The sequence below is a fragment of the Amia ocellicauda genome, chromosome 14, assembly GCF_036373705.1.
Source record: "Amia ocellicauda isolate fAmiCal2 chromosome 14, fAmiCal2.hap1, whole genome shotgun sequence".
Taxonomy (NCBI): Eukaryota; Metazoa; Chordata; class Actinopteri; order Amiiformes; family Amiidae; genus Amia; species Amia ocellicauda.
In genome coordinates, this window is record NC_089863.1 from 3932754 (window position 1) to 3956142 (window position 23389).

Below are 23389 nucleotides of genomic sequence, written 5' to 3' on the forward strand. Positions count from 1 at the left end.
CACACACACTGACAAACACTGACACACTCACACACTGACAAACACTGACACACTCACACACACTGACACACACACACACACACACACTTAAACTCACTCACACACACTGACACACACACACTTAAACTCTCTACACACACACTGACAAACACTGACACACTCGCACACACTGACACACACACACTTAAACTCTCTACACACACACTGACAAACACTGACACACTCGCACACTTTGACACACACACACTTAAACTCTCTACACACACACTGACAAACACTGACACACACTCTCTCACACACAAACTCTCTCGCTCTCACACACACACACACAGACAATCACTAACACACACACACTTAAACTCTCTCACACATACTAACAAACACTGACACTCACACTGACAAACACTGACACACTCACACAGTGACAAACACTGACACACACACACACTGACAAACACTGACACACACACACACACACACACTGACAAACACTGACACACTCACACACACTGACACACAAACACTGACACACACAAACTCTCTCTCACACACACACACACACACACACACATAAACTCTCTCTCTCTCACACACACATTTTAACTCTCTCACAAACACTAAAACTGTCTCACACTCACTCACTCACCCACTCACACTCTCTCTCTCTCTCACAGACACACACACACACACACACACATTGTTGATAGATCGTTTGTAAATGAAAACAACCCAAAGCCGATGAGAGATAGAGACTGAGTCACCAGGCTGTGGGAGTCGGGAGTCAGAGTCGGTGCACACACAGTGAGTATTAAACCAGTACAGGACCCCCCCAGCCCCCCACGAGGACAGCATTACCTTAACGAGCTGCCGTGTGAGAGATTACAGCCCCCCCCGCCCCGCCAGCACCTGTAATAAGCCGTCAGTGAGCTCTCTCTCCCAGTGTGGCCCCTGGGTCCCATTGTGCCGCCGGGCCCCTGCAGGCACTGGTGGCAGGGGTGCGGTACACACTGCCAGGGGAACATCTGCCAATTAGTGCCCCTGCAGCCCTGAGCCGTGGGGACCGATACGCCTCGTGTGTGGTCTGGAGGGGACTGTCCCTGGCTCGGCTGGGCACCGCGTCTTTCAGAGGGGTCTCTAATTGGTGTGGGTGGGTAGGGGGGGTGGTGTGGGACCTCTTTGTAACGACCACTGTCCCTGTCTCAGAATCTCCTCTGAGCTCCAGTTCCTGTCCACTGGGCCGTGTGTATCCCGAACGGTACCGTCACACTGCAACGAACGCACAGACCAGGGTGAGAATGGGAATCTTAACCTGGAGCTGCTTTCAGTGTGTGAGTGTGTGTGTGTGAGAAAGAGAGAGTTTGTGTGTGTGTGCGTGTGTGTGAGTGTGAGAGAGAGTTTGTGACTGAGTGGGTCAGTGTGTCAGTCTGTAAGTTAGTCAGTGTGTCAGTCAGTCAGTGTGTCATTCAGTCAGTCAGGGTATCAGTCTGTCAGTCAGTCAGTCAATCACTGTGCCAGTCAGTCAGTATGTCAGTGAGTCGGTCAGTCAGTGTGTCAGTCACCACACCACACTTTACTGTGTTACTTTAGTGTTACTGTGCCTGCGGTTGTAGGAGTAATTATCCAGCAGGAGGAGGAAGAGGAAGAAGACTGAAAAGAATGTCAGAGAGCGATTGTCACAGGCATAGATTAAAAAGTAGCAGGGGTGGCAGGTGAAGGGTTAAAGGTGAAAGGTCAGGGCCGCATCCCCTCACAGCCCCGGCATCCCAGCCTGTGCAGCCGCGCTGGGGGTTAACGGCGGCTCTCGGCGGCTCCTTTAAGACAGGGCCGGGCCGCCCCTCTCCCAGGCGGACGGGCCGCTTTGTTGGGCGCAGGTGTCCCGGGCTGAGTGACAGCGGCCCCGCCATTGTGGTTTCCCAGTGCCCCGTTACCATCTCCACGGCAACCCGCCCGCCACGCATTCACAGCCCGGCGTTGTTGTTGTTTTTCCTCCCTCTCTCTCCCTCTCTCTGCCTCTCCTCCGCCTTTCTTCTCTCGTCCCCCCTTCATTCCACCCAACCACCTCCGTCCCAGCCTGCATTCTTCACTCCTGTCTCAAACAAAAACAACCGCCACCCCCCGAATCTGCCCCAGTCTCCTCTCACACGCACCCTTCACCGTGCCCCCCCACCTCAGTGCTTGAATGGATAAGAGCTCCGCAGGTCCTGACAGGGGGGCTTCTACCTGCCTCGACCACCCTGCCTGCCTGTCTGTCTGCCTGTCTGTCTCTCAGTTGTACACACACCGTGCACCCCCCTTGCATGTCACCAGTGAGCAGCGGCATGCGATGCGCCACAGGGCGTGAGTGGCCCCCGGCCCCTGGCCCCTGGCCCCCGGCCCCCGACCCGCTGCTGATGGCTCCGATGGCCCTTAATTTGTGCGCAGGGCGGGGGTGCTACTGTACAGCATCGCTCCGACAATGGCTCAAAGCGAGGTGTCTTCTGCCGCCTTTCTCATGCACAGATAGTGGCCCTTATTTGCGCTGCTGTGTGCGGGAGGCGCAGCTGGGGGGCCGATGGGGGCGCTATCTGCAACACGTCATCATTAGGCGTGAAACCCCCCCCATCCCGCACCACGAACCCGCAGAACCCGTGTGCATCGCTACTGAAGACGTGCCTGGGGCTGCATGGATGCTGTCAGCTGCTAAAATGTTATAGAAGGTATTATATATACATATATACACACACTTATTCATATAAATCAAATCAATTATACATGTGTTTATTTAAATCATACACATATTTTATACGGCTTTTCCCTCATTTAAATAATACGTCTAGAGCCACGATGTACATTTTATAAGGTGGAGTAAAATAACATACTTAATTGTTGTTATTTAATTAATTAGCTAATTATTACTAGCCAGATTGACAGGAACAGAGAAAACGGTATATTTAAGATTCAGTATGAACACCACTGACGTCTCTTCATTTCGCCGACAGACCGACCAAATGAACTGACACAACACATCAAACAGTGATTCAAATTAAATGCAACGAATGCAATTTGAAACAATTAAGATTCAGTTAAATTAACTGAAATAAATGGTAATACATCAGATTGTAAATCCTTAATCAGCGAGTGCTGCTGATGAGGTCAATATGTATTTGAATGGACGTATTATTTGAAAAGTAAAACATGATATATTATACATTTGATATATGGAGCTAACAATAATAAAAACAACATTAATAATAACAACAATCATAATAATTCACACCATTTACTTTGTTTTGTTACCTACGCAACAAGGTAATAACACACCACAGCTGGCCAGCGCACGTTCCTATTGGCTGGCCAGTGAGACGACACCTGTGTGGTCGATGGTCGCATGGGGGGTACTGTGAACAGCAACACATATGAACACAAACCCAACGCCGTTTGAGTCAACACACACTGGTCCACATACAATACATGTGGCAAGACGTGTGTTGATTCTTGGCTAAGACATGACACTGCACTACACTGACTCTCTCTGTTGTCCCCGGTCAGCACACACAACGCTGGATAACATGAGGCTCTTGTTGTAACGTGTAATGTCAGTGACTGAGAAGACATTGTGTAGTGCTGGTGTCAGGGTGGGACAAGCCCAGTCTGCGCTGTAGAAAACAGAGCTCTCTCTCGAACCTTCTTCTGTAACTGGTCGCTGACTGTAGCTTTTACATCATTAATCACCGACACTCACGAGCGTGTATTGTGCGACAACAACATTACACTACAGAAACCACACACTGCACTGCACTGCACTACACTACACTACACTACACTATAGAAACCACACACTGCACTGCAATACACTACACTACAGAAACCACACACTGCACTGCACTACACTACACTACAGAAACCACACACTGCACTGCACAACACTACACTATAGAAACCACACACTGCACTGCACTACACTATAGAAACCAAACACTGCACTGCACTACACTACAGACAACACACACTGCACTGCACTGCACTACACTACACTACACTACACTATAGAAACCACACACTGCACTGCAATACACTACACTACAGAAACCACACACTGCACTGCAATACACTACATTACACTACAGAAACCACACACTGCACTGCACTACACTATAGAAACCAAACACTGCACTGCACTACACTATAGAAACCACACACTGCACTGCACTGCACTACACTACAGAAACCACACACTGCACTGCACTACACTATAGAAACCAAACACTGCACTGCACTACACTGCACTACACTACAGAAACCACACACTGCACTGCACTGCACTACACTACAGAAACCACACACTGCACTGCACTGCACTGCACTACACTACAGAAACCACACACTGCACTGCACTGCACTACACTACAGAAACCACACACTGCACTGCACTACACTACAGAAACCACACACTGCACTACACTACACTACACTACAGAAACCACAAACTGCACTGCACTACACTACAGAAACCACACACTGCACTGCACAACACTACACTACAGAAACCACACACTGCACTGCACTACACTATAGAAACCACACACTGCACTGCACTGCACTACACTACACTACACTACACTATAGAAACCACACACTGCACTGCAATACACTACACTACAGAAACCACACACTGCACTGCAATACACTACATTACACTACAGAAACCACAAACTGCACTGCACTACACTACATTACAGAAACCACACACTGCACTACACTACACTACACTACAGAAACCACACACTGCACTGCACTACACTACACTACAGAAACCACACACTGCACTGCACAACACTACACTATAGAAACCACACACTGCACTGCACTACACTATAGAAACCAAACACTGCACTGCACTACACTACAGACAACACACACTGCACTGCACTGCACTACACTACACTACACTACACTATAGAAACCACACACTGCACTGCAATACACTACACTACAGAAACCACACACTGCACTGCAATACACTACATTACACTACAGAAACCACACACTGCACTGCACTACACTATAGAAACCAAACACTGCACTGCACTACACTGCACTACACTACAGAAACCACACACTGCACTGCACTACACTATAGAAACCAAACACTGCACTGCACTACACTGCACTACACTACAGAAACCACACACTGCACTGCACAACACTACACTATAGAAACCACACACTGCACTGCAATACACTACATTACAGAAACCACACACTGCACTGCAATACACTACATTACACTACAGAAACCACACACTGCACTGCACTACACTATAGAAACCAAACACTGCACTGCACTACACTATAGAAACCACACACTGCACTGCACTGCACTACACTACAGAAACCACACACTGCACTGCACTACACTATAGAAACCAAACACTGCACTGCACTACACTGCACTACACTACAGAAACCACACACTGCACTGCACTGCACTACACTACAGAAACCACACACTGCACTGCACTGCACTGCACTACACTACAGAAACCACACACTGCACTGCACTGCACTACACTACAGAAACCACACACTGCACTGCACTACACTACAGAAACCACACACTGCACTACACTACACTACACTACAGAAACCACAAACTGCACTGCACTACACTACAGAAACCACACACTGCACTGCACAACACTACACTACAGAAACCACACACTGCACTGCACTACACTATAGAAACCACACACTGCACTGCACTGCACTACACTACACTACACTACACTATAGAAACCACACACTGCACTGCAATACACTACACTACAGAAACCACACACTGCACTGCAATACACTACATTACACTACAGAAACCACAAACTGCACTGCACTACACTACATTACAGAAACCACACACTGCACTACACTACACTACACTACAGAAACCACACACTGCACTGCACTACACTACACTACAGAAACCACACACTGCACTGCACAACACTACACTATAGAAACCACACACTGCACTGCACTACACTATAGAAACCAAACACTGCACTGCACTACACTACAGACAACACACACTGCACTGCACTGCACTACACTACACTACACTACACTATAGAAACCACACACTGCACTGCAATACACTACACTACAGAAACCACACACTGCACTGCAATACACTACATTACACTACAGAAACCACACACTGCACTGCACTACACTATAGAAACCAAACACTGCACTGCACTACACTGCACTACACTACAGAAACCACACACTGCACTGCACTACACTATAGAAACCAAACACTGCACTGCACTACACTGCACTACACTACAGAAACCACACACTGCACTGCACTGCACTACACTACAGAAACCACACACTGCACTGCACTGCACTACACTACAGAAACCACACAATGCACTGCACTACACTACAGAAACCACACACTGCACTACACTACACTACACTACAGAAACCACAAACTGCACTGCACTACACTACAGAAACCACACACTGCACTGCACTACACTACACTACAGAAACCACACACTGCACTGCACTGCACTACACTACAGAAACCACACACTGCACTGCACTACACTATAGAAACCAAACACTGCACTGCACTACACTACAGAAACCACACACTGCACTGCACTACACTACAGAAACCACACACTGCACTGCACTACACTACAGAAACCACACACTGCACTGCACTGCACTACACTACACTACACTACACTACACTACACTACGGAAACCACACACTGCACTGCAATACACTACATTACACTACAGAAACCACACACTGCACTGCACTGCACTACACTACAGAAACCACACACTGCACTGCACTACACTATAGAAACCAAACACTGCACTGCACTACACTACACTACACTACACTACACGACAGAAACCACACACTGCACTGCAATACACTACATTACACTACAGAAACCACACACGGCACTGCACTGTACTGCACTGCACTACACTACAGAAACCACACACTGCACTGCACTGCACTACACTATAGAAACCAAACACTGCACTGCACTACACTACAGAAACCACACACTGCACTGCACTGCACTACACTATAGAAACCAAACACTGCACTGCACTACACTATAGAAACCAAACACTGCACTGCACTACACTACAGAAACCACACACTGCACTGCACTGCACTACATTACACTACAGAAACCACACACTGCACTGCACTGCACTACACTACACTACACTACAGAAACCACACACTGCACTGCACTACACTACAGAAACCACACACTGCACTGCACTGCACTGCACTACACTACACTACACTACACTACAGAAACCACACACTGCACTGCACTACACTACACTACAGAAACCACACACTACACTACACTACACTACAGAAACCACACACTGCAATACACTACACTACACTACAGAAACCACACACTGCACTGCACTACACAAACCACACACTGCACTGCAATACACTACATTACAGAAACCACACACTGCACTGCACTGCACTACAGAAACCACACACTGCACTGCACTACACTACACTACAGAAACCACACTTTGCACTGCAATACACTACACTACAGAAACCACACACTGCACTGCACTACACAAACCACACACTGCACTGCAATACACTACATTACAGAAACCACACACTGCACTGCACTACACTACACTACAGAAACCACACACTGCACTGCACTACACTACAGAAACCACACACTGCACTGCACTACACTACACTACATAAACCACACACTGCACTACACTACACTACACTACAGAAACCACACACTGCACTGCACTACACAAACCACACACTGCACTGCTCTGCAATACACTACACTATAGAAACCACACACTGCACTGCACTACACTACACTACAGAAACCACACACTGCACTACACTACACTACAGAAACCACACACTGCGCTTCACTGCACTACACAAACCACACACTGCACTGCACTGCACTACACTACAGAAACCACACACTGCACTATACTACACTACACTACAGAAACCACACCCTGCACTGCACTACACTACACTACACTATAGAAACCACACACTGCACTGCACTACACTACACTACAGAAACCACACACTGCACTGCACTGCACTGCACTACACTACAGAAACCAAACACTGCACTGCACTGCACTACACTACAGAAACCACACACTGCACTGCACTACACTACACTACAGAAACCACACACTACACTACACTACACTACACTATTGAAACCACACACTACACTACACTACACTACAGAAACCACACACTGCACTGCACTACACTGCACTACACTACAGAAACCACACACTGCACTGCACTACACTGCACTACATTACAGAAACCACACACTGCACTGCACTACACTACACCACACTACACTATAGAAACCACACACTGCACTGCAATATACTACACTACAGAAACCACACACTGCACTGCACTACACTACACTATAGAAACCACACACTGCACTACACTACACTACACTACAGAAACCACACACTGCACTGCACTGCACTACACTACACTACACTACACTACAATACAGAAACCACACACTACACTACACTACACTACAGAAACCACACACTGCACTGCAATACACTACACTGCACTACACTACAGAAACCACACACTGCACTGCACTGCACTACACTACACTACACTACAGAAACCACACACTGCACTGCACTGCACTACACTACAGAAACCAAACACTGCACTGCACTACACTATAGAAACCACACACTGCACTGCACTACACAAACCACACACTGCACTGCAATACACTACATTACAGAAACCACACACTGCACTGCACTACACTACACTACAGAAACCACACACTGCACTGCACTACACTACACTACAGAAACCACACACTGCACTGCACTACACAAACCACACACTGCACTGCTCTGCAATACACTACACTATAGAAACCACACACTGCAATACACTACATTACACTACAGAAACCACACACTGCACTGCAATGCACTACACTACAGAAACCACACACAGCACTGCACTGTACTGCACTGCACTACACTACAGAAACCACACACTGCACTGCACTGCACTACACTACAGAAACCAAACACTGCACTGCACTACACTACAGAAACCACACACTGCACTGCACTACACTACAGAAACCACACACTGCACTGCACTGCACTACACAACAGAAACCAAACACTGCACTGCACTACACTATAGAAACCACACACTGCACTGCACTACACTACACTACAGAAACCACACACTGCACTGCACTACACTACACTACAGAAACCACACACTGCACTGCACTACACTACACTACAGAAACCACACACTGCACTGCACTACACTACACTATAGAAACCACACACTGCACTACACTACACTACACTACAGAAACCACACACTGCACTGCACTGCACTACACTACACTACACTACACTACAATACAGAAACCACACACTACACTACACTACACTACAGAAACCACACACTGCACTGCAATACACTACACTGCACTACACTACAGAAACCACACACTGCACTGCACTGCACTACACTACACTACACTACAGAAACCACACACTGCACTGCACTGCACTACACTACAGAAACCAAACACTGCACTGCACTACACTATAGAAACCACACACTGCACTGCACTACACTACACTACAGAAACCACACACTGCACTGCACTACACTACACTACACTATAGAAACCACACACTGCACTGCACTACACTACACTACAGAAACCACACACTGCACTGCACTGCACTGCACTACACTACAGAAACCAAACACTGCACTGCACTGCACTACACTACAGAAACCACGCACTGCACTGCACTACACTACACTACACTACAGAAACCACACACTGCACTGCACTGCACTACACTACAGAAACCACACACTACACTACACTACACTACAGTATTGAAACCACACACTACACTACACTACACTACAGAAACCACACACTGCACTGCACTACACTGCACTACACTACAGAAACCACACACTGCACTGCACTACACTGCACTACATTACAGAAACCACACACTGCACTGCAATACACTACATTACACTACAGAAACCACACCCTGCACTGCACTACACTACACTACACTATAGAAACCACACACTGCACTGCACTACACTACACTACAGAAACCACACACTGCACTGCACTGCACTGCACTACACTACAGAAACCAAACACTGCACTGCACTGCACTACACTACAGAAACCACACACTGCACTGCACTACACTACACTACAGAAACCACACACTACACTACACTACACTACACTATTGAAACCACACACTACACTACACTACACTACAGAAACCACACACTGCACTGCACTACACTGCACTACACTACAGAAACCACACACTGCACTGCACTACACTGCACTACATTACAGAAACCACACACTGCACTGCACTACACTACACCACACTACACTATAGAAACCACACACTGCACTGCAATATACTACACTACAGAAACCACACACTGCACTGCACTACACTACACTATAGAAACCACACACTGCACTACACTACACTACACTACAGAAACCACACACTGCACTGCACTGCACTACACTACACTACACTACACTACAATACAGAAACCACACACTACACTACACTACACTACAGAAACCACACACTGCACTGCAATACACTACACTGCACTACACTACAGAAACCACACACTGCACTGCACTGCACTACACTACACTACACTACAGAAACCACACACTGCACTGCACTGCACTACACTACAGAAACCAAACACTGCACTGCACTACACTATAGAAACCACACACTGCACTGCACTACACAAACCACACACTGCACTGCAATACACTACATTACAGAAACCACACACTGCACTGCACTACACTACACTACAGAAACCACACACTGCACTGCACTACACTACACTACAGAAACCACACACTGCACTGCACTACACAAACCACACACTGCACTGCTCTGCAATACACTACACTATAGAAACCACACACTGCAATACACTACATTACACTACAGAAACCACACACTGCACTGCAATGCACTACACTACAGAAACCACACACAGCACTGCACTGTACTGCACTGCACTACACTACAGAAACCACACACTGCACTGCACTGCACTACACTACAGAAACCAAACACTGCACTGCACTACACTACAGAAACCACACACTGCACTGCACTACACTACAGAAACCACACACTGCACTGCACTGCACTACACAACAGAAACCAAACACTGCACTGCACTACACTATAGAAACCACACACTGCACTGCACTACACTACACTACAGAAACCACACACTGCACTGCACTACACTACACTACAGAAACCACACACTGCACTGCACTACACTACACTACAGAAACCACACACTGCACTGCACTACACTACACTATAGAAACCACACACTGCACTACACTACACTACACTACAGAAACCACACACTGCACTGCACTGCACTACACTACACTACACTACACTACAATACAGAAACCACACACTACACTACACTACACTACAGAAACCACACACTGCACTGCAATACACTACACTGCACTACACTACAGAAACCACACACTGCACTGCACTGCACTACACTACACTACACTACAGAAACCACACACTGCACTGCACTGCACTACACTACAGAAACCAAACACTGCACTGCACTACACTATAGAAACCACACACTGCACTGCACTACACTACACTACAGAAACCACACACTGCACTGCACTACACTACACTACACTATAGAAACCACACACTGCACTGCACTACACTACACTACAGAAACCACACACTGCACTGCACTGCACTGCACTACACTACAGAAACCAAACACTGCACTGCACTGCACTACACTACAGAAACCACGCACTGCACTGCACTACACTACACTACACTACAGAAACCACACACTGCACTGCACTGCACTACACTACAGAAACCACACACTACACTACACTACACTACAGTATTGAAACCACACACTACACTACACTACACTACAGAAACCACACACTGCACTGCACTACACTGCACTACACTACAGAAACCACACACTGCACTGCACTACACTGCACTACATTACAGAAACCACACACTGCACTGCAATACACTACATTACACTACAGAAACCACACACTGCACTGCACTACACTACACTACACTACACTACACTACAGAAACCACACACTGCACTGCAATACACTACACTACAGAAACCACACACTGCACTGCACTACACTACACTATAGAAACCACACACTGCACTACACTACACTACACTACAGAAACCACACACTGCACTGCACTACACTACACTACACTACACTACAATACAGAAACCACACACTACACTACACTACACTACAGAAACCACACACTGCACTGCACTGCACTACACTACAGAAACCAAACACTGCACTGCACTACACTATAGAAACCACACACTGCACTGCACTACACTACAGAAACCACACACTGCACTGCACTGCACTACACAACAGAAACCAAACACTGCACTGCACTACACTACACTACAGAAACCACACACTGCACTGCACTACACTACACTACAAAAACCACACACTGCACTGCAATACACTACACTACAGAAACCACACACTGCACTGCACTACACAAACCACACACTGCACTGCTCTGCAATACACTACACTATAGAAACCACACACTGCAATACACTACATTACACTACAGAAACCACACACTGCACTGCAATGCACTACACTACAGAAACCACACACAGCACTGCACTGTACTGCACTGCACTACACTACAGAAACCACACACTGCACTGCACTGCACTACACTACAGAAACCAAACACTGCACTGCACTACACTATAGAAACCACACACTGCACTGCACTACACTACAGAAACCACACACTGCACTGCACTGCACTACACAACAGAAACCAAACACTGCACTGCACTACACTATAGAAACCACACACTGCACTACACTACACTACAGAAACCACACACTGCACTGCACTACACTACACTACAGAAACCACACACTGCACTGCACTACACTACACTACAGAAACCACACACTGCACTGCACTACACTACTCTATAGAAACCACACACTGCACTACACTACACTACACTACAGAAACCACACACTGCACTGCACTGCACTACACTACACTACAATACAGAAACCACACACTACACTACACTACACTACAGAAACCACACACTGCACTGCAATACACTACACTGCACTACACTACAGAAACCACACACTGCACTGCACTGCACTACACTACACTACACTACAGAAACCACACACTGCACTGCACTGCACTACACTACAGAAACCAAACACTGCACTGCACTACACTATAGAAACCACACACTGCACTGCACTACACTACAGAAACCACACACTGCACTGCACTGCACTACACAACAGAAACCAAACACTGCACTGCACTACACTACTCTACAGAAACCACACACTGCACTGCACTACACTACACTACAGAAACCACACACTGCACTGCACTACACAAACCACACACTGCACTGCTCTGCAATACACTACACTATAGAAACCACACACTGCAATACACTACATTACACTACAGAAACCACACACTGCACTGCAATGCACTACACTACAGAAACCACACACAGCACTGCACTGTACTGCACTGCACTACACTACAGAAACCACACACTGCACTGCACTGCACTACACTACAGAAACCAAACACTGCACTGCACTACACTATAGAAACCACACACTGCACTGCACTACACTACAGAAACCACACACTGCACTGCACTGCACTACACAACAGAATCCAAACACTGCACTGCACTACACTATAGAAACCACACACTGCACTGCACTACACTACAGAAACCACACACTGCACTACACTACACTACAGAAACCACACACTGCACTTCACTGCACTACACAAACCACACACTGCACTGCACTGCACTACACTACAGAAACCACACACTGCACTGCACTGCACTACACTACACTACAGAAACCACACACTGCACTGCACTACACTACACTACACTATAGAAACCACACACTGCACTGCACTACACTACACTACAGAAACCACACACTGCACTGCACTACACTACAGAAACCAAACACTGCACTGCACTGCACTACACTACAGAAACCACACATTGCACTGCACTACACTACACTACACTACACTATTGAAACCACACACTACACTACACTACACTGCACTACACTACAGAAACCACACACTGCACAGCACTACACTGCACTACATTACAGAAACCACACACTGCACTGCAATACACTACATTACACTACAGAAACCACACACTGCACTGCACTACACTACACTACACTACACTACACTATAGAAACCACACACTGCACTGCAATACACTACACTACAGAAACCACACACTGCACTGCACTACACTACACTATAGAAACCACACACTGCACTACACTACACTACACTACAGAAACCACACACTGCACTGCACTACACTACACTACACTACACTACAATACAGAAACCACACACTACACTACACTACACTACAGAAACCACACACTGCACTGCACTGCACTACACTACAGAAACCACACACTGCACTACACTGTACTACACTACAGAAACCACACACTGCACTGCACTACACTATAGAAACCAAACACTGCACTGCACTACACTGCACTACACTACAGAAATCACACACTGCACTGCACTGCACTACACTACAGAAACCACACACTGCACTGCAATACACTACATTACACTACAGAAACCACACACTGCACTGCAATGCACTACACTACAGAAACCACACACAGCACTGCACTTTACTGCACTGCACTACACTACAGAAACCACACACTGCACTGCACTGCACTACACTACAGAAACCAAACACTGCACTGCACTACACTTTAGAAACCACACACTGCACTGCACTACACTACAGAAACCACACACTGCACTGCACTGCACTACACAACAGAAACCAAACACTGCACTGCACTACACTATAGAAACCACACACTGCACTGCACTACACTACAGAAACCACACACTGCACTGCACTACACTACAGAAACCAAACACTGCACTGCACTACACTATAGAAACCAAACACTGCACTGCACTACACTACACTACAGAAACCACACACTGCACTGCAATACACTACACTACAGAAACCACACACTGCACTGCACTACACAAACCACACACTGCACTGCTCTGCAATACACTACACTATAGAAACCACACACTGCAATACACTACATTACACTACAGAAACCACACACTGCACTGCAATGCACTACACTACAGAAACCACACACAGCACTGCACTGTACTGCACTGCACTACACTACAGAAACCACACACTGCACTGCACTGCACTACACTACAGAAACCACACACAGCACTGCACTGTACTGCACTGCACTACACTACAGAAACCACACACTGCACTGCACTGCACTACACTACAGAAACCAAACACTGCACTGCACTACACTATAGAAACCACACACTGCACTGCACTACACTACAGAAACCACACACTGCACTGCACTGCACTACACTACAGAAACCACACACTGCACTGCACTACACTACACTACAGAAACCACACACTGCACTGCACTACACAAACCACACACTGCACTGCTCTGCAATACACTACACTATAGAAACCACACACTGCAATACACTACATTACACTACAGAAACCACACACTGCACTGCAATGCACTACACTACAGAAACCACACACAGCACTGCACTGTACTGCACTGCACTACACTACAGAAACCACACACTGCACTGCACTGCACTACACTACAGAAACCAAACACTGCACTGCACTACACTATAGAAACCACACACTGCACTGCACTGCACTACAGTACACTACAGAAACCACACACTGCACTACACTACACTACACTACAGAAGCCACACACTGCACTGCAATACACTACACTACAGAAGCCACACACTGCACTGCACTACAGAAACCACACACTGCACTACACTACACTACACTACAGAAAACACACACGGCACTACACTACACTACACTACAGAAGCCACACACTGCACTGCAATACACTACATTACACTACAGAAACCACACACTGCACTGCAATACACTACAGTACAGAAACCACACACTGCACTACACTACACTACACTACAGAAACCACACACTGCACTGCACTGCACTACACTGCACTACACTACAGAAACCACACACTACACTGCACTACACTACAGAAACCACACACTGCACTGCACTACAGAAACCACACACTACACTACACTGCACTACACTGTACTACACTACAGAAACCACACACTGCACTGCAGTACACTACACTACACTACAGAAACCACACACTGCACTGCACTACAGAAACCACACACTGCACTGCACTACAGAAACCACACACTACACTACACTACACTACAGAAACCACACACTGCACTGCACTACACTACAGAAACCACACACTCCACTGCACTACACGACACTACAAAAACCACACACTGCAATGCACTACAGAAACCACACATTGCACTACACTACACTACACTACAGAAACCACACACTGCACTACACTACACTACTCTACAGAAGCCACACACTGCACTGCACTACACTACACTACACTACAGAAACCACACACTGCACTGCAATACACTACACTACAGAAACCACACACTGCACTACACTACACTACACTACAGAAACCACACACTGCACTACACTGCACTACACTACAGAAACCACACACTGCACTATACTACACTACACTACAGAAACCACACACTGCACTACACTACAGAACCCACACACTGCACTACACTGCACTACACTACAGAAACCACACACTGCACTATGCTACACTACACTACAGAAACCACACACTGCACTGCACTACAGAAACCACACAATGCACTGCACTGCACTACACTACAGAAACCACACACTGCACTGCACTGCACTGCACTGCACTACACTTCAGAAACCACACACTACACTGCACTACACTACAGAAACCACACACTGCACTGCACTACAGAAACCACACAATGCACTACACTGCACTACACTACAGAAACCACACACTACACTACACTACAGAAACCACACACTGCACTGCACTACACTACAGAAACCACACACTGCACTGCACTACAGAAACCACACAATGCACTGCACTGCACTACACTGTACTACACTACAGAAACCACACACTGCACTGCAGTACACTACACTACACTACAGAAACCACACACTGCACTGCACTACAGAAACCACACACTGCACTGCACTACAGAAACCACACAATGCACTGCACTGCACTACACTGCACTACACTACAGAAACTACACAATGCACTGCACTGCACTACACTGCACTACACTACAGAAACCACACACTGCACTGCAGTACACTACACTACAGAAACCACACAATGAACTGCACTGCACTGCACTACACTACAGAAACCACACACTGCACTGCACTGCACTACACTACAGAAACCACACACTGCACTGCACTGCACTACACTACAGAAACCACACAATGCACTGCACTGCACTACACTGCACTACACTACAGAAACCACACACTGCACTGCAGTACACTACACTACAGAAACCACACAATGCACTGCACTGCACTGCACTACACTACAGAAACCACACACTGCACTGCACTGCACTACACTACAGAAACCACACACTGCACTGCACTGCACTGCACTACACCACAGAAACCACACACTGCACTGCACTACACTACAGAATCCACACACTACACTGCACTACACTACAGAAACCACTCATTGCACTGCAATACACTACATTGCACTACACTACAGAAACCACACACTGCACTGCACTGCACTGCACTGCACTACAGAAACCACACACTGCACTGCACTACACTACACTACAGAAACCACACACTGCACTGCACTACACTACACTGCACTACACTACAGAAACCACACACTGCACTGCACTGCACTACACTACACTACACTACAGAAACCACACACTGCACTGCACTGCACTACACTACAGAAACCACACACTGCACTGCAATACAGAAACCACACACTGCTCTGCACTACACTACACTACAGAAACCACACACTGCACTGCAATACACTACACTATAGAAACCACACACTGCACTGCAATACACTACACTACAGAAACCACACACTGCACTGCACTACACTACACAACACTACAAAAACCACACACTGCACTGCACTGCACTACACTACAGAAACCACACACTGCACTGCACTGCACTACACTGCACTACACTACAGAAACCACACACTACACTGCACTACACTACAGAAACCACACACTGCACTGCACTACAGAAACCACACAATGCACTACACTGCACTACACTACAGAAACCACACACTACACTACACTACAGAAACCACACACTGCACTGCACTACACTACAGAAACCACACACTGCACTGCACTACAGAAACCACACAATGCACTGCACTGCACTACACTGCACTACACTACAGAAACTACACAATGCACTGCACTGTACTACACTGCACTACACTACAGAAACCACACACTACACTACACTACACTACACTACAGAAACCACACAATGCACTGCACTGCACTGCACTACACTACAGAAACCACACACTGCACTGCACTGCACTACACTACAGAAACCACACACTGCACTGCACTGCACTACACTACAGAAACCACACAATGCACTGCACTGCACTACACTGCACTACACTACAGAAACCACACACTGCACTGCAGTACACTAAACTACAGAAACCACACAATGCACTGCACTGCACTGCACTAAACTACAGAAACGACACACTGCACTGCACTGCACTACACTACAGAAACCACACACTGCACTGCACTGCACTACACTACAGAAACCACACACTGCACTGCACTACACTACAGAAACCACACACTACACTGCACTACACTACAGAAACCACTCATTGCACTGCAATACACTACACTGCACTACACTACAGAAACCACACACTGCACTGCACTGCACTGCACTGCACTGCACTACAGAAACCAGACACTGCACTGCACTACACTACACTACAGAAACCACACACTGCACTGCAATACACTACACTGCACTACACTACAGAAACCACACACTGCACTGCACTACACTACACTACACTACAGAAACCACACACTGCACTGCACTGCACTACACTACAGAAACCACACACTGCACTGCAATACAGAAACCACACACTGCACTGCACTACACTACACTACAGAAACCACACACTGCACTGCAATACACTACACTATAGAAACCACACACTGCCCTGCAATACACTACACTACAGAAACCACACACTGCACTACACTACACTATAGAAACCACACACTGCACTGCACTACACTACACTACAGAAACCACACACTACAATACACTACACTACACTACACTACAGAAACCACACACTGCAATACACTACACTACACTACAGAAACCACACACTGCACTGCACTACACAAACCACACACTGCACTGCAATACACTACATTACAGAAACCACACACTGCACTGCACTGCACTACAGAAACCACACACTGCACTGCACTACACTACACTACAGAAACCACACTTTGCACTGCAATACACTACACTACAGAAACCACACACTGCGCTTCACTGCACTACACAAACCACACACTGCACTACACTGCACTACACTACAGAAACCACACACTGCACTGCAATACACTACACTATAGAAACCACACACTGCACTGCACTGGACTACACTGCACTACACTACAGAAACCACACACTGCACTGCACTACACGACACTACAAAAACCACACACTGCACTGCACTACAGAAACCACACACTGCACTACACTACACTACACTACAGAAACCACACACTGCACTACACTACACTACACTACAGAAGCCACACACTGCACTGCAATACACTACATTACACTACAGAAAACACACACTGCACTGCAATACACTACACTACAGAAACCACACACTGCACTACACTACACTACACTACAGAAACCAAACACTGCACTACACTGCACTACACTACAGGAACCACACACTGCACTATACTACACTACACTACAGAAACCACACACTGCACTACACTACAGAACCCACACACTGCACTATACTACACTACACTACAGAAACCACACACTGCACTACACTACACTACAGAAACCACACACTGCACTGCACTACACTACAGAAACCACACACTGCACTGCACTGCACTACACTACAGAAACCACACAATGCACTGCACTGCACTACACTGCACTATACTACAGAAACCACACACTGCACTGCAGTACACTACACTACAGAAACCACACAATGCACTGCACTGCACTGCACTACACTACAGAAACCACACACTGCACTGCACTGCACTACACTACAGAAACCACACACTGCACTGCACTGCACTGCACTACACCACAGAAACCACACACTGCACTGCACTACACTACAGAATCCACACACTACACTGCACTACACTACAGAAACCACTCATTGCACTGCAATACACTACATTGCACTACACTACAGAAACCACACACTGCACTGCACTGCACTGCACTGCACTACAGAAACCACACACTGCACTGCACTACACTACACTACAGAAACCACACACTGCACTGCACTACACTACACTGCACTACACTACAGAAACCACACACTGCACTGCACTGCACTACACTACACTACACTACAGAAACCACACACTGCACTGCACTGCACTACACTACAGAAACCACACACTGCACTGCAATACAGAAACCACACACTGCTCTGCACTACACTACACTACAGAAACCACACACTGCACTGCAATACACTACACTATAGAAACCACACACTGCACTGCAATACACTACACTACAGAAACCACACACTGCACTGCACTACACTACACAACACTACAAAAACCACACACTGCACTGCACTGCACTACACTACAGAAACCACACACTGCACTGCACTGCACTACACTGCACTACACTACAGAAACCACACACTACACTGCACTACACTACAGAAACCACACACTGCACTGCACTACAGAAACCACACAATGCACTACACTGCACTACACTACAGAAACCACACACTACACTACACTACAGAAACCACACACTGCACTGCACTACACTACAGAAACCACACACTGCACTGCACTACAGAAACCACACAATGCACTGCACTGCACTACACTGCACTACACTACAGAAACTACACAATGCACTGCACTGCACTACACTGCACTACACTACAGAAACCACACACTACACTACACTACACTACACTACAGAAACCACACAATGCACTGCACTGCACTGCACTACACTACAGAAACCACACACTGCACTGCACTGCACTACACTACAGAAACCACACACTGCACTGCACTGCACTACACTACAGAAACCACACAATGCACTGCACTGCACTACACTGCACTACACTACAGAAACCACACACTGCACTGCAGTACACTAAACTACAGAAACCACACAATGCACTGCACTGCACTGCACTAAACTACAGAAACGACACACTGCACTGCACTGCACTACACTACAGAAACCACACACTGCACTGCACTGCACTACACTACAGAAACCACACACTGCACTGCACTACACTACAGAAACCACACACTACACTGCACTACACTACAGAAACCACTCATTGCACTGCAATACACTACACTGCACTACACTACAGAAACCACACACTGCACTGCACTGCACTGCACTGCACTGCACTACAGAAACCAGACACTGCACTGCACTACACTACACTACAGAAACCACACACTGCACTGCAATACACTACACTGCACTACACTACAGAAACCACACACTGCACTGCACTACACTACACTACACTACAGAAACCACACACTGCACTGCACTGCACTACACTACAGAAACCACACACTGCACTGCAATACAGAAACCACACACTGCACTGCACTACACTACACTACAGAAACCACACACTGCACTGCAATACACTACACTATAGAAACCACACACTGCCCTGCAATACACTACACTACAGAAACCACACACTGCACTACACTACACTATAGAAACCACACACTGCACTGCACTACACTACACTACAGAAACCACACACTACAATACACTACACTACACTACACTACAGAAACCACACACTGCAATACACTACACTACACTACAGAAACCACACACTGCACTGCACTACACAAACCACACACTGCACTGCAATACACTACATTACAGAAACCACACACTGCACTGCACTGCACTACAGAAACCACACACTGCACTGCACTACACTACACTACAGAAACCACACTTTGCACTGCAATACACTACACTACAGAAACCACACACTGCGCTTCACTGCACTACACAAACCACACACTGCACTACACTGCACTACACTACACAAACCACACACTGCACTACACTGCACTACACTACAGAAACCACACACTGCACTGCAATACACTACACTATAGAAACCACACACTGCACTGCACTGGACTACACTGCACTACACTACAGAAACCACACACTGCACTGCACTACACGACACTACAAAAACCACACACTGCACTGCACTACAGAAACCACACACTGCACTACACTACACTACACTACAGAAACCACACACTGCACTACACTACACTACACTACAGAAGCCACACACTGCACTGCAATACACTACATTACACTACAGAAAACACACACTGCACTGCAATACACTACACTACAGAAACCACACACTGCACTACACTACACTACACTACAGAAACCACACACTGCACTACACTGCACTACACTACAGGAACCACACACTGCACTATACTACACTACACTACAGAAACCACACACTGCACTACACTACAGAACCCACACACTGCACTATACTACACTACACTACAGAAACCACACACTGCACTACACTACACTACAGAAACCACACACTGCACTGCACTACACTACAGAAACCACACACTGCACTGCACTACAGAAACCACACAATGCACTGCACTGCACTACACTGCACTACACTACAGAAACCACACACTGCACTGCAGTACACTACACTACATTACA